General features: G+C 43.5%; 1 long non-coding RNA gene across 1 annotated transcript; it reads left to right on the top strand.

Moving 5' to 3' along the window:
* The first annotated feature begins 485 nt into the window (after positions 1-485).
* Positions 486-3,319, top strand: LOC111972405 (uncharacterized). The gene is made up of 3 exons (XR_002878435.2): positions 486-599; positions 1,555-1,651; positions 1,843-3,319. It is a non-coding gene; the product is annotated as an uncharacterized lncRNA (long non-coding RNA).
* Positions 3,320-15,411: the final 12,092 nt, after the last annotated feature.

Raw genomic sequence — 15,411 nt, 5'->3', positions numbered from 1 at the left:
CACTGAAGGGCTGGGTTTGGAGTGGCTTGAGACTTCAGACCCTTCTCCCTCTCTGTCAGAGAAGAGGCTTTGGTTTGGGTCGCTACGAAGGGCCTGTACTCTGCCACTTGAAGCCCTCCACCTCATACAGAGAGGAAATTGATCCATGTAGACGGTCTGATGTGTAGGAGCTAGAAGGCTTCCCACAGGTCTCACAATCAGACTTTACATCAGAGTGATGTTCAGCAGTTACTGCATTGTGGTATGACTACTCCGCTTGTTCATTCCATTTCAGGCTTTTTGCAGCCATCAACCATTTGAAGCTGTTCAGTAATCCTGTATGTACCTCGGCAACCTGGTATCTGCTATATTTCGATTTTGAGTCGGAACTGTCAGCACAAAGTGACAATGAAGGGGCTGTGCCCTTTGACTTCAAAGTGCCACCTTATGCTGGTTGGATCTCCCCGTTCATAATTGAACAAATCATGATACATTTTATGAATCATGATACATTTTATGTATCATGCAGTGTTGAATGAGCTTCCGGATTTAACTTGAAACGTCCTTTTCATTTAATTGACGACGGTGTAAGGGCAGCTGTAATTGCGCAGCAGTGAAAGGTAAGTAATATGTTTGTCTTACTATATTTCTTTAGAAGTTAGCTGGTGACCAAACTTGTTATATCGGCTAAGTGAATGGTCAAGATCTTTGGTTGCTAGCTAGCTAATGTGATTAGTTAACGTTAGCACTAGATTAATTAGCTATGTAGCCAAATGTTAGCAGGAACTTTGTCTCAACTTCATTAGTTTGCTAAAATTAGTAAACTATTAAATTTGAGGAAATTCATCTAAATCCAAAAGTATCAGAGTTAGGCTGTACCGTTTCAACCATGTGCATGTTGAGTTCACGAGGCCAACTAACAACGTTGTTAATTGGTGTGTGACCTAGTGTGAACAACTTGAGCCTCATTTGGTGCATCATGTAGCTAGCCAGGAAGTGAAGGTAACAACATGGCTAATATCTACTAATTTGATCTTTAAAATACTTATAACTAAAAATGTTTGTCTGGTCAAAAAGTGTTAGATAGCTAGCTACAACACCGACCTCAACATTTTGTAATTTAGCGCTAACGTTAGCTAGCTAGTGCACGTGGGCAGACGTGATAGGATTGTCCTCGGTCATATAGATTAACATGTCTGGTGTGTGTGGTTGTTAATCACAGATCAGACATTGTGTTCAAGCCAATACGGATTGAAATGTATTGGCCAGTTTCTTTCCTATAGATTTGAGTGCTGGTGGTAACTGTTTGTGACTAGTTAGATGGCTAGCTCAGTTGGTTGGTTGATTTCATTGTAAAATTGCCTTGCAAAGCCCCAGATCCGCAGGCAGGCAGACACCTGTTACGTCATTAAAGTGGCATTTGGAACAAATGGTTGATCCACTGCAGGGAAGACAAAGGGGAGAGGGTATAAGGGGGCATTTTGTGTGATTGTTTCTATATGTACAGCTACACCATAAAATGTTTGCAACCAAATTGAACTTAAATATGACATTGTGTGTCGTTGCATTTTGCAGGAGTGCAGTGTAACATGTTGGTGAAGGTCCAATACCAAAAATGCAAGAAGTTCATGAAGTTGCAGCTTGGTTTCTCTTTGAGATTTCATCAGTCAAGGTGAATATATATATATATATATATATATATATATATATATATATATATATATATATATATATATATGAACTGTCTGATGTGTTTTCTTAATTGAACCTTTGGGCTTGATTTGGGTCAGACCCATTCTGTTGCCCCCTAGGTGCCTTATCTCTCTGTATTCTGATTAGTCTCTATTTTTTGGGTTCAAATAGGTTTGGACTGCCCACTGCAGCACAAATCCAAATGTTTGATGATTCCCAAACTGAGGTGGAGGAGGATGTCCTGCTGGACCTGAATGAGGCCAATCCAGACCTGTGCCTCACAATCAAAGATCTTGATGAATGTGTCTTTCTACAGTCTCACATAATCATATCGARTAACATGAATGTATAGATTGATTGCTTTGATCCATTGTTTGTGCTCAGACTTTTTTCATGCAGGCTGTTCGACACCTAGTTCGTGCACAGACACATTATCCCTCTCGTCAAGTGATTTAGACCTGAGATCTCCAGGAATCTCCATAGACATTCCCTTCCTAAACCAGACTATATTATCTCTTTCTCTCTCGCTCCCTGACGCTAAGAAGACATCCTTTACCAACAGGCTACTCAATTTCTTATAAGCCTATCATGCAAACAAACACTTATTACTCATTACGTTTGTACAAAAACAAAAATTGCAGTCAATCATTCACTGGTGTGTCGGCATCACTATAATTTCCATTTCGACATTACATGTATCCATCGCAGTGCCATTCTATACCGTCGTAGTAAAGTTCTAGGTCATTGTACATACCATATGTAGGCCAGTGGCGGTCAGTGCCGTTTAAGATGAGGGAGGGCGATTTATTATATATTTTTTCTCTCCATGAGCAAGGCCTTATTTCTATTACAGCATATTGGATGACTCTCATTCATATTCCATTGTAATATCGATAGGTTTAGGCTACTACATGATACTCAAATTTTCCCTATACCCATCATGAGGTTACAACAACCTAGCCTATGAATGAACGTTTACAACGTAGGTGCACACTTGTCGGGAGACAAATTTGATGTGATAGTGACATTCAATACCGCCTTGCACACTCTTGCCTGCATCTAGCTGACATAGGGTGTAATCATTAGTCCCAACAACTGCAAAAAGAGTTTCTGTTGGACAAATTCGGGTATGTTTATCCCCGTTTGGTTCAGTTTGCTTCCGTTTAAGAATGTTTTCCAACAGAATCGGCGGAATGAATACACCCCTGATCACACGTAAACAGAGTTCACTCTCATAACAGCCACGTTGTATTCCTTCCCTTCGCTTGTGCACAACACATCAGCTGAATGTGACCAGCTGAAAAAACTTTCCAAACCATGTCATAACCGCTACACACAGCCTACATCTTTTGTCACCATATTAGCTAAAGTAACATAGTCAGCATAGCTAATAGAACTAACGCGTAAGTAAACCCGCTATAATCGTGCAGAAACGTTACTGTACAGTCAGTTAGCAGTTACACCGGTGGGCCCCGTTTGCAATAAATTAGTAATACTAACAGCTTACCTTGACTTGGAAGAGTTCAAGTGTTGTGTTGGATAGTCATAGCCAGCTAGCTAACATAGCATCCCTTGTTTCAGTAGGCTAAACTAGCTAGATGCATTTGCTAGCTAAGTAAGTGAAACTGAAAAAAAATGACAATCTCTCTTGCTTCTCCATAATTTTGGAATAAATTAATTTGTTAAACTGTTCAACTATTGTCTTTCTTTCTATTTGAGTCAACTACTCACCACATTTTATACACTGCAGTGCTAGCTAGCTGTAGTTTATGCTTTCAGTATTAGATCAATTCTCTGATCCTTTGATTGACATGTCATGCTGCAAAAGCTCTGCTGCAAGAGCTCTGCTGCAAAAACTCTGCTAGGCTGGAGGATGTACTCCAGAAGTTCAAATCGAATGTTATTTGTCACATACACGTGTTTAGCAGATGTTATTGCGGATGTAGCGAAATGCTTGTGGTTCTAGCTCCAACAGTGCAGTAATTTCTAACAAGTAATATCTAACAATACACACAATCTAAAGTAAATTAATGGATTTATGAATATATTATTTTTGGATGAGCAACGTCAGAGCGACATATATTAAGATACAGTAGAATAGGATACAGTATATACATATGAGATGAGCAATGCAAAATATGTAAACATTATTAAAGTGACTAGTGTTCCAATTATTAAAGTGGCCAGTGATTTCAAGTCTATGTATATAGGGCAGCAGCCTCTAATGTGCTAGTGATGGCTATTTAACAGTCTGAAGGCCTTGAGATAGAAGCTTGTCATAATTACTGTGTAAGTCTATGGAAGGGGGTGAGAACCATGAGCCTCCTACATTTTGTATTGAAGTCAATGTACACAGAGGAGGACGAAAACTTGCTGTACTCCGGCTACACAATGGTGCTACCCTACAGTGCTGTTAAGGCTACTGTAGACCGTCTTTGCAAAATAATGTGTTATAATCAATTATTTGGTGACGTGATTATAGTTTTATCAACATTTTTTACTTTTAAATATTTTACAATTAAAGGTTTTATGAAATTCACTGAGGATGGTCCTCAATTTCCTCCTCTGAGGAGCCACTACTGATATAGGCCATATGAACTTCATCCTTAACAATTCTGACGATTTTGGAGTTGTATTGGACTGAAGCCAACACATCTCTCCCTGTCTTCCCCAACCGGCTCTCCGGACTTCCGAAGACAAGGTTGCATTTACTTTCCCATATAGCATTATTGTCTTCCTCCACAACCACCGCTCAGACCCAGGGCTGTTGCCTCGCGGATTTGTTCTTCCATCCACCATGGACTTCAGCATGTAGAGGATGTTTTCATTGCTTCTTGAAGACTAGAACTAGCTAGCTGGTAAATGAGGCTTTTACCCAAAGCCCGTTGGCAAGACCGCTAATATACAGTACATCCTCCCCTCACACAAAGGCTGGAAATGCTTCAAGTTACTCCTATTTTAATTAAATCCCTAAGTTGGTCAATACTATGTGGCAGTGTCATCTCTCTATCTTCTTTTCAGAAAGCTCTATCACTGAGTTGTTTTCCCTACAGTTTTAGTTAGCCAGCTAGCCTAACTTTATCTTGGCTCTAGTGCAGCGTAGCAAATTGACGAGGAAGCATGCGGGGCGTTGCGCATGCAAATAGCGTGCATATGAGAACCAATTTTAAAAAATGCAAAAGAATTGAGCTATCCTCCCCCTTTTACAAGCTGGAGTTTCCAGACCAGTGAGTTGCAGCTCGCGCATCAGCCAGGCAATGTATCTGTGGCTGCTTGTTGTGAAAAGCCTTGTTCAAGTCCTTTTTTGGGTTTTTCATATTCTAATCTGTTATTTTTCCTGCAGTCTGAACAGCCAAAAAGCACATGGAGTTGGGTATTTCAAGCCACATTTCAAACCACCTTCGTAGGTGGTTTGAAATCAGATACAAATATGATTCCTGGCCATGCGACAAGGCTGAATGGTAAAATCTGATTTATTTGCCATCAAGTGGTTTTTAGACTTATTTGGCATATCTTGTAGCTTGCTAGCTACTCTGACAGTTTGACAAGAACATGTGGTAGCTAACTAGCTTAATTGTTTATACAAACAAATGAGTGAATGTGCTATAAAGCTAAATGGCTACCTAACTAGTTGACTGCTGTAGCTAGCCAAAAATGACTTGTTTTGAAAGTTGGATCATCTTATCCTTTGAGGCTTTAAAAGTGTYCCTACACTATTTTGAACATTCAAAGCAACTGCAAAACGTCCATGGCAGGCATTGTTGTCACCTTATCTCAGGGTTTCCCAAATTTGGTYTTGGCCCAAGACAGACCCTGCCTTAGCTTGCTACATAACTTCTGAGTGATAGGAAGCACAAGCACTACCACCAATCAGCCTACACCACTGTGCACACACCAGTCGTTACTATGACACCTACCATAGCATGTCAGCAAATGACTGCTGTCTGAACACACACAWATCCGATTTGGTTACTTGTAACTTGCTGTTTGGACAGTCAGTTTCCAAAACAGATTTGAAAAACCAAAACTGATTTGAGCATTAAGTCCTGTATTGTGAACAAGGCTTAAGAGGCCTCTTTGATCTATGACTCCTATGTGGTGTTTGGAGCCAGTGCGAGCATCCTCATTTCGTCTGAACTCGACCCTTGCCACACGCCCCTCACCACACAGCAGAGGCACACCGGGAACATGGTCAGAACGCTTGGGGTTAACTGGGAAGGCTGTTCCAGAACATAGGAAGCCACACAGATAAGGGGGAGCTCATGCTTTTTGCAGTGTTTATGTGAGCAAGACAGTGTTTATGAGGTAGGACCAGGAGCTTTCCCTGAACGTATAATTGAGGTTTCTGGCATCTTAACATTCGCCAAATCAAGAGTAGTTATACTTAAGCATGTACAGGCTCGGAAGTAGCCATGATTGTCAGAAATAGTTTAAGTGTTTGGCTGAGGTATGTCTTGAGGAAGATCTCCAGTCCTGTACCCATCCTGCTCTGCTATTGTCCTCCATGGTTCTCTTCTCCCACATTCTGACAGGTAGGAAATCTATTTTCCCCACAATGCTAGGAAGTGGGTACTCTCTTGCCAGTCCCAGAGCCCRGCTGTCCGGAAAATCACATCTGGATCTCTCAGGGAGCCAATTATCCATTCAGAAAAACCTTTCTGGCACTGTGTTTGAAGCTGGAGCAACAGTTGTGAAACACACAAATCAACAGAAGTTTTTAAAGGCACTGGTTGAAAATATCCAAAAGGAACCAATAGTAACTCAAATTAAGCACACAGTAGAACCTACAGTGACTCTGACATAGTAGACCCCTTACAATGAGCCAAATCAATGTATTAAATGGATATGACACTTTTAAGAGYAGTAACTATTTATCAGGGGAGAGGTTTGAATGTATGTTTATTAGATAATGCAGCGATGAACCATATACGTGTGCTGTGATTGATCTGTTTTCCGCTGGCCACGGGGTGTTTTGACTGGGCAGTAAATTAGTCCCTCTGTTTGGGCCAGACATGAAAAAGGGTTAACAACAGGTCAGTCATTAAAAATTATGAACTGCCACAGCAGGCTACCAGGAGAAAGAGATGACAAATACAGAGATGGCGAGAGAGCAATGGAGTGGAAGAAAGAGATGGGGAGAGTTGGGCAGGAGTGGACTGAAAAAAAGTGAGGGAGAGAGAGAGAGTGAGAAATGGAGGTGGAGAGGTGAAGACTGAGGGAGATTTATATGACCCATGTGTTATCCTTTCACTCTGTCAGAGGACACATTTAAAAACAAGCAATTACCACCTGTGGAAGAAATGCAGGGGTTGTGTGTGTGTGTGTGTGCATGCGCATGTGTACAATGTGTACAGTATGTTAGGGGGGAGTGAGCTGGATTTACAGCAGCTGGRTTGAGATTGACAGGCAGGAAAAGTGTGTAATCAACCACCAATGTCTGGCTGCCCTCCTGCTCCACCTCAAATKAATAGCTGGTGAATAGCATGCTATTCTCATGCTTAAATTCAAGGTCAGAATAATCATAGAGAAAAGTGCATTAAAAGGGAATCCCCCTTAGACTTTAGCATTTTTAGGCTTCTAACACACTGCCTTTTGGGTCAGAGCTCAGCAGGTGGAGAGCTAAACCTAACATACAGAGATAAACATACAGTATGACTCATAAATTGTGGAAGTGACTCACTGAACTGTAGGTTAATACAGTATATCCCATCTCTGAACCACACTCTATTGTGGTGAATTCAGACACAAGCCTCACGCCAGTACTAGCCACACCGTAGCCAGCCCGATTTACTGGCGTCTGCTCTAAGGAAGACGTTTCTATGGACTATATTCCTTCTATCACTCATTTAGAGCGTGTGTGTGTCTGTGTGTGTGTGTGTGTGTCTCAGCCCCAGAGAACAGTCAGAGAGATGTCAACAAATACGCTGGGTCTGTCGGTATTAATACAGTGCTCTATTTGTAACATTTTTAATAGAGGGAAAATAACCCTCAGGGAGAAAATACCACAACTAACACCAGCTCCTTCCTTCACTTACTGGACTGCACATCTTTCATCTGCTTTTTCCTCCACTTCTCCTTCCACTGTGAAAATATACTCTCTGTAGGAGGAGCGTAAAGCAAGCTATGTTGACTGGAAACAGTGGAACGTCGCACACACCTTCTGGTAATTACAGTATGCTTTAGGTTAAATGGTCCATGATTCAAATCAAATCAAATGTTATTGGTCACATACACATGGTTAGCAGATGTTAATGCGAATGTAGCAAAATGCTTGTACTTCTAGTTCCGACCGTGCAGTAATAATAAAGTAATTACTAACAAGTAATCTAACAATTTCACAACAACTACCTTATACACACAAGTGTAAAGGAWTGAATAAGAATATGTGCATATAAATATATGAATAAGCGATGGCCGAACGGCATAGGCAAGATGCAGTAGATGGTATAAAGTACAGTATATATATATGAGATGAGTAATGTAGGGTATGTAAACATTATATAATGTGGCGTTGTTTAAAGTGACTAGTGATACATTTATTACATCMAATKTTTTATTATTAAAGTGGCTAGAGATTTGAGTGAGTATGTTGTCAGCAGCCACTCAATGTTAGTGATGGCTGTTTAACAGTCTGATGGCCTTGAGATAGATGCTGTTTTTCAGTCTCTCGGTCCCTGCTTTGATGCACCTGTACTGACCTCGTCTTCTGGATGATAGCCGGGTGAACAGGCAGTGACTTGGGTGGTTGTTGTCCTTGATGATCTTTATGGCCTTCCTGTGACATCGKGTGGTGTAGGTGTCCTGGAGGGCACTAGTTTGCCCCCGGTGATGCATTGTGCAGACCTCACTACCCTCTGGAGAGCCTTACGGTTGTGGGCGGAGCAGTTGCCGTACCAGGCGGTGATGCAGCCCAACAGGATGCTCTCGATTGTGCATCTGTAAAAGTTTGTGAGTGTTTTTGGTGACAAGCCAAATTTCTTCAGCCTTCTAGGTTGAAGAGGCGCTGTTGCGTCTTCTTCACCACACTGTCTGTGTGGGTGGACCATTTCAGTTTGTCCGTGATCATCTCCTTTGTTTTGTTGACATTGAGTGTGAGGTTATTTTCCTGACACCACACTCCAATGGCCCTCATCTCCTCCCTGTAGGCCGTCTCGTTGTTGTTGGTAATCAAGCCTACCACTGTAGTGTCGTCTGCAAACTTGATGATTGAGTTGGAGKCGTGCATGGCCACGCAGTCATGGGTGAACAGGGAGTACAGGAGAGAGCTGAGAACGCACCCTTGTGGGGCCCCAGTGTTGAGGATCAGCGGGGTGGAGATGTTTCCTACCCTCACCACCTGGGGGCGTCCCGTCAGAAAGTCCAGGACCCAGCTGCTCAGGGCAGGGTCGAGACCCAGGGTCTCGAGCTTGATGACGAGTTTGGAGGGTACTATGGTGTTAAGTGCTGAGCTGTAATTGATGAACAGCTGTTACGGATACAGGTATCCTGTGTGTGTTTCTTTTCTCTCCTTCTCCCCTCACAGGTGGCAATCATCATTCCCCAATCAGTCATCAATCAGAAGACACACCTCCTGTTTCCATTACCCAATCACAACCCCTTTCCCTTGGTTTAAAAACCCATTCAGTTGTTCTCTCTGGAGCTCGATCTCTCTGTCATGCAATCTCTCTGTAGAGCTCTTGTTTTTGCAACTACATGTCACTTTGTCCGTTACCCTGTGAGTATTGTTTTTGTTATGGTGTTTGACTGTTTGTTTGATGGTGGGAAAAGGGGGTACCAAGACAAGTTGCGCATGGGCAGACACTACCCGTAGGTGAACTTTGTCTAAATACACTAGTTAGAACTGGGCGGACCACCCTCTGTATTTTTGGTTAGTTAGCTATCCAGTATTGAAGTAGGCTAGTCTAGCTTAGGGGTGTTTTTAGATATTTGTTTCTTTCCTTGGGTCCCCCCTTTACCATTTGTTTACCAAATAAACCATGAGTGTTTGACGGTAATTTAGTTGTCTGTGGTTTTTCGTTCTCACTGTTACGTTTTCACTATTATACTTTGCATGAGTTATGTTACGGGTCTCGTTACCATCCCCCCTAGACTGCCGGGCCAAAGGGATTCGTAACAGCATTCTTACATAGGTATTCCAGATGGGTTAGGGCAGTGTGCAGTGTGATTGCGATTGCGTCGTCTGTGGACCTATTGGGGCGGTAAGCAAATTGGAGTGGGTCTAGGGTGTCAGGTAGGGTAGGGTAGAAGTGATATGATCCTTGACTAGTCTCTCAAAGCACTTCATGATGACGGAAGTGAGTGCTACGGGGCAATAGTTGTTTAGCTCAGTTACCTTAGCTTTCTTGGGAACAGGAACAATGGTGGCCCTCTTGAAGCATGTGGGAACAGCAGACTGGGATAGGGATTGATTGAATATGTCCGTAAACACACCAGCCAGCTGGTCTGCGCATGCTCTGAGGACGCGGCTAGGGATGCTGGTCCGGCAGCCTTGCGAGGTTTAACACGTGTAAATGTTTTACTCACGTTGACTGCGGTGAAGGAGAGCCCACAGGTTTTGGTAGCGGGCCATGTCAGTGGCACTGTATTGTCCTCAAAGCRAGCAAAGAAGATGTTTAGTTTGTCTGGAAGCAAGAAATCGGTGTCCGCGTCGGGGCTGGTTTTCTCTTTGTAATCCTTGATTGACTGTAGACCCTGAGCCGTTGAATTGCAACTCTACTTTGTCTCTATACTGACGCTTAGCTTGTTTGATTGCCTTGCGGAGGGAATAGCTACACTGTTTGTATTCAGTCATGTTTCCAGTCGCCTTGCCATGATTAAAAGCAGTGGTTCGCGCTTTCAGTTTTGCGCGAATGCTGCCATCAGTCCACGGTTTCTGGTTGGGGAAGGTTTTAATAGTCACTGTGGGTACAACATCACCGATGCACTTGCTAATWAACTCGCTCACTGAATCAGTGTATACATCAATRTTGTTGTCTGAGGCTATCTGGAACATATCCCAGTCCACGTGATTGAAGCAATCTTGAAGCGTGGAATCAGATTGGTCGGACCAGCGTTGAACAGACCTGAGCATGGGCGTTTCCTGTTTTAGTTTCTCTGTATAGGCTGGCAGGAACAAAATGGAGTCGTGGTGAGATTTGCCGAAAGGAGGGCGAGGGAGGGCTTTGTATGCGTAGCGGAAATTAGAGTAGCAATAATCCAGAATTTGCCAGCCAGGGTCGCGCATTCAATATCCTGATAAAATTTAGGGAGCCTTGTTAAAATCCCCAGCTACAATAAATGCAGCCTCAGGATATGTGGTTTCCAGTTTACATAGAGTCCAATGAAGTTCTTTCAGGGCCGTCGAGGTGTCTGCTTGGGGGAGATATACACGGCTGTGATTATAATCAAATAGAATTCTCTTGGTAGATAATGCGGTCGGCATTTGATTGTAAGGAATTATAGGTCAGGTGAACAAAAGGACTTGAGTTCCTGTATGTTATGATCACACCACAACTCGTTAGTCATAAGGCATACACCGCCGCCTTTCTTCTTACCAGAGAGATGTTTGTTTCTGTTGGCGCGATGCGTGAAGAAACCGGGTGGCTGTACCGACTCTGATAACGTATCCCGAGTGAGCCATGTTTCCATGAAACAGAATGTTACAATCTCTGATGTCTCTCTGGATGGCAAACCTTGCTCGAATTTTGTCTACCTTGTTGTCAAGAGACTGGACATTGGTGAGTAGTATACTCGGGAGCGGTGAGCGATGTGCCCGTCTACGGAGCCTGACCAGAAGACCACTCCGTCTGCCCCTTCTGCGGCGCCATTGTTTTGGGTYGCCTACTGGGATCCGATCCATTGTGGTGGACCAAACAGAGGATCCACTTCGGGAAAGTCGTATTCCTGGTCATAATGTTGGTAAGTTGACGTTGCTCTTATATCCAATAGTTCTTCCCKGCTGTATGTATTAAGACTTAAGATTTCCTGGGGTAACAGCGTAAGAAATAATACATAAAAAAACAAAATACTGCATAGTTTCCTAAGAACGCAAAGCGAGGCGACCATCCCTGTTGGCGCCATCTCCTTCCAAGTTCAGGGTATCAACTGTATTTTATCCTCYGAGGAGTCACACATTCTCAGGCCAGACCCCTGACAGATCCTTTATACCATGGATTAAGATCGATACAGCCCAAGGCACACTCACACATAATTCGGCTCTAATGAATGTCTCGACATCAGCCTGCATTGGCCTCCATTCCGGCTCTGATCAAATCAAATCAAGTTTATTTTAATAGCCCTTCGTACATCAGCTAATATCTCGAAGTGCGTACAGACACCCAGCCTAAAACCCCAACAGCAAGCAATGCAGGTGTAGAAGCACGGTGGCTAGGAAAAACTCCCTAGAAAGGCCAAAACCTAGGAAGAAACCTAGAGAGGAACCAGGCTATGGGTGGCCAGTCCTCTTCTGGCTGTGCTGGGTGGAGATTATAACAGAACTATGCCAAGATGTTCAAAAGTTCATAAGTGACAAGCATGGTCAAATAATAATCATGAATAATTTTCAGTTGCTTTTCATAGCCGATCATCAAGAGTTGAAAATAGCAGGTCCGGGACAAGTGGCGGTCCATAACCGCAGGCAGAACAGCTGAAACTGAATAGCAGCAAGGCCAGGGGGACTGGGGACAGCAAGGAGCCATCACGCCCGGCAGCCCCGACGCACGGTCCCAGGGCTCAGGTCCTCCGAGAGAGAGAAAGAGAAGAGAGAAGAGAGAATTAGAGAGAGCCAAGATTTTCAAAATGTTCATAAATGACAAGCATGGTCAAATAATAATCAGGAATAATGTCAGTTGGCTTTTCATAGCCGATCATTAAGAATTGAAAACAGCAGGTCTGGGACAGGTAGGGGTTCCATAACCGCAGGCAGAACAGTTGAAACTGGAATAGCAGCAGGGCCAGGCGGACTGGGGACAGCAAGGAGTCATCATGCCCGGTAGTCCTGACGTATGGTCCTAGGGCTCCGGTCCTCCGAGAGAGAGAAAGAAAGAGAGCCAAGATTTTCAAAATGTTCATAAATGACAAGCATGGTCAAATAATAATCAGGAATAAAAGTCAGTTGGCTTTTCATTAGCCGATCATAAGAGTTGAACAGGTAGGGGTTCCATAACAGCAGGCCAGAACAGTTGAAACTGGAACAGCAGCAAGGCCAGGTGGACTGGGGACAGCAAGGAGTCATCATGCCCGGTTTGCCGTGACGTATGGTCCTAGGGCTCAGGTTCTCGAGAGAGAGAAAGAAAGAAGAGAAACGAGTAATTAGAGAGAGCATACTTAAATTCACACAGGACACTGGATAAGATAGGAGAAGTACTCCAGGTATAACAACTGACCCTAGCCCCCCGACACATAAACTACTGCAGCATAAATACTGGAGGCTGAGACAGGACGGGTCAGGAGACACTGTGGCCCATCCGATGATACCCCCGGACAGGGCCAAACAGGAAGATATAACCCCACCCACTCTGCCAAAGCACAGCCCCCACACCACTAGAGGGATATCTTCAACCACCAACTTACAATCCCAGAGACAAGGCCGAGATAGCCCACAAAGATCTCCACCACAGCACAAACCAAGGGGGGCGCCAACCCAGACAGGAAGATCACGTCAGTAACTCAACCCACTCAAGTGACGCACCCCTCCTAGGGACGGCATGAAAGAGCACCAGTAAGCCAGTGACTCAGCCCCTGTAATAGGGTTAGGGGCAGAGAATCCCAGTGGAGAGAGGGGGAACCGGCCAGGCAAGACAGCAAGGGCGGTTCGTTGCTCCAGAGCCTTTCCGTTCACCTTCACACTCCTGGCCAGACTACACTCAATCATATGACCTACTGAAGAGATAAGTCTTCAGTAAAGACTTAAAGGTTGAGACCGAGTCTGCGTCTCTCACATGGGGAGCAGACTATTCCATAAAAATTGAGATCTATAGGAGAAAGCCCTGCCTCCCTCTGTTTGCTTAGAAATTCTAGGGACAATTAGGAGGCCTGCGTCTTGTGACCGTAGCGTACGTGTAGGTATGTACGGCAGGACCAACTCGGAAAGATAGGTAGGAGCAAGCCCATGTAACGCTTTATAGGTTAACAGTAAAACGTTGAAATCAGCCCTTGCCTTAACAGGAAGCCAGTGTAGGGAGGCTAGCACTGGAGTAATATGATCAAATTTCTTGGGTCTTAGTCAGATTCTAGCAGCCGTATTTAGCACTAACTGAAGTTTATTTAGTGCTTTATCCGGGTAGCCGGAAAGTAGTAGAGCATTGCAGTAGTCTAACCTAGAAGTAACAAATGCAGGATTAATTTTTCTGCATCATTTTTGGACAGAACATTTCTGATTTTTGCAATGTTACGTAGATGGAAAAAAGCTGTCCTTGAAACAGTCTTGATATGTTCGTCAAAAGAGAGATCAGGGTCAAGAGTAACGCCGAGGTGCCTTCACAGTTTTATTTGAGACGACTTTACAACCATCAAGATTAATTGTCAGATTTAACAGAAGATCTCTTTGCTTCTTGGGACCTAGAACAAGCATCTCTGTTTTGTCCGAGTTTAAAAGTAGAAAGTTTGCAGCCATCCACTCCTTATGTCTGAAACACAGGCTTCTAGCGAGGGCAATTTTGAGGCTTCACCATGTTCATTGAAATGTACAGCTGTGTGTCATCCGCATAGCAGTGAAAGTTAACATTATTTGTTTTCGAATAACATCCCCAAGAGGTAAATATATAGTGAAAACAATAGTGGTCCTAAAACGGAACCTTGAGGAACACCGAAATGTACAGTTGATTTGTCAGAGGACAAACCATTCACAGAGACAAACTGATATCTTTCCGACAGGTAAGATCTAAACCAGGCCAGAACTTGTCCGTGTAGACCAATTTGGGTTTCCAGTCTCTCCAAAAGAATGTGGTGATCGATGGTGTCAAAGGCAGCACTAAGGTCTAGTAGCACGAGGACAGATGCAGAGCCCTCGGTCTGACGCCATTAAAAGGTCATTTACCACCTTCACAAGTGCAGTCTCAGTGCTATGATGTAGTCTAAAACCAGACTGAAGCATTTCGTATACATTGTTAGTCTTCAGGAAGGCAGTGAGTTGCTGCGCAACAGCTTTTCAATTTTTTTTGAGAGGAATGGAAGATTCGATATAGGCCGATAGGTTCTTATTATTTTTCCGGGTCAAGGTTTGGCTTTTTCAAGAGAGGCTTTATTACTGCCACTTTAGTGAGTTTGGTACACATCCGGTGGATAGAGAGCCGTTTATTATGTTCAACATATGAGGGCCAAGCACAGGAAGCAGCTCTTTCAAGTTTAGTAGGAATAGGATCCAGTATGCAGCTAGAAGGTTTAGAGGCCATGATTATTTTCATCACTTGTGTCAAGAGATATAGTACTAAAACACTTGAGTGTCTCCCTTGATCCTAGGTCCTGGCAGAGTTGTGCAGACTCAGGACAATTGAGCTTTGGAGGAATACGCAGATTTAAAGAGGAGTCCATAATTTGCTTTCCAATGATCATGATCTTTTCCTCAAAAAGTTAATGAAATTATTACTGCTGATAAGCCATCCTCTCTTGTGGGAATGCTGCTTTTAGTTAGCTTTGCAACAGTATCAAAAAGAAATTTTGGATTGTTCTTATTTTCCTCAATTAAGTTGGAAAAGTAGGATGATCGAGCAGCAGTGAGGGCTCTCGGTACTGCACGGTACTGTCTTTCCAACGTCACTCTCC

This window comes from Salvelinus sp. IW2-2015, linkage group LG2 (assembly GCF_002910315.2).
Source record: "Salvelinus sp. IW2-2015 linkage group LG2, ASM291031v2, whole genome shotgun sequence".
Taxonomy (NCBI): Eukaryota; Metazoa; Chordata; class Actinopteri; order Salmoniformes; family Salmonidae; genus Salvelinus; species Salvelinus sp. IW2-2015.
The sequence above is the reverse complement of the archived record's forward strand: the minus strand, read 5'-3'. Positions and strand labels throughout refer to the sequence as shown.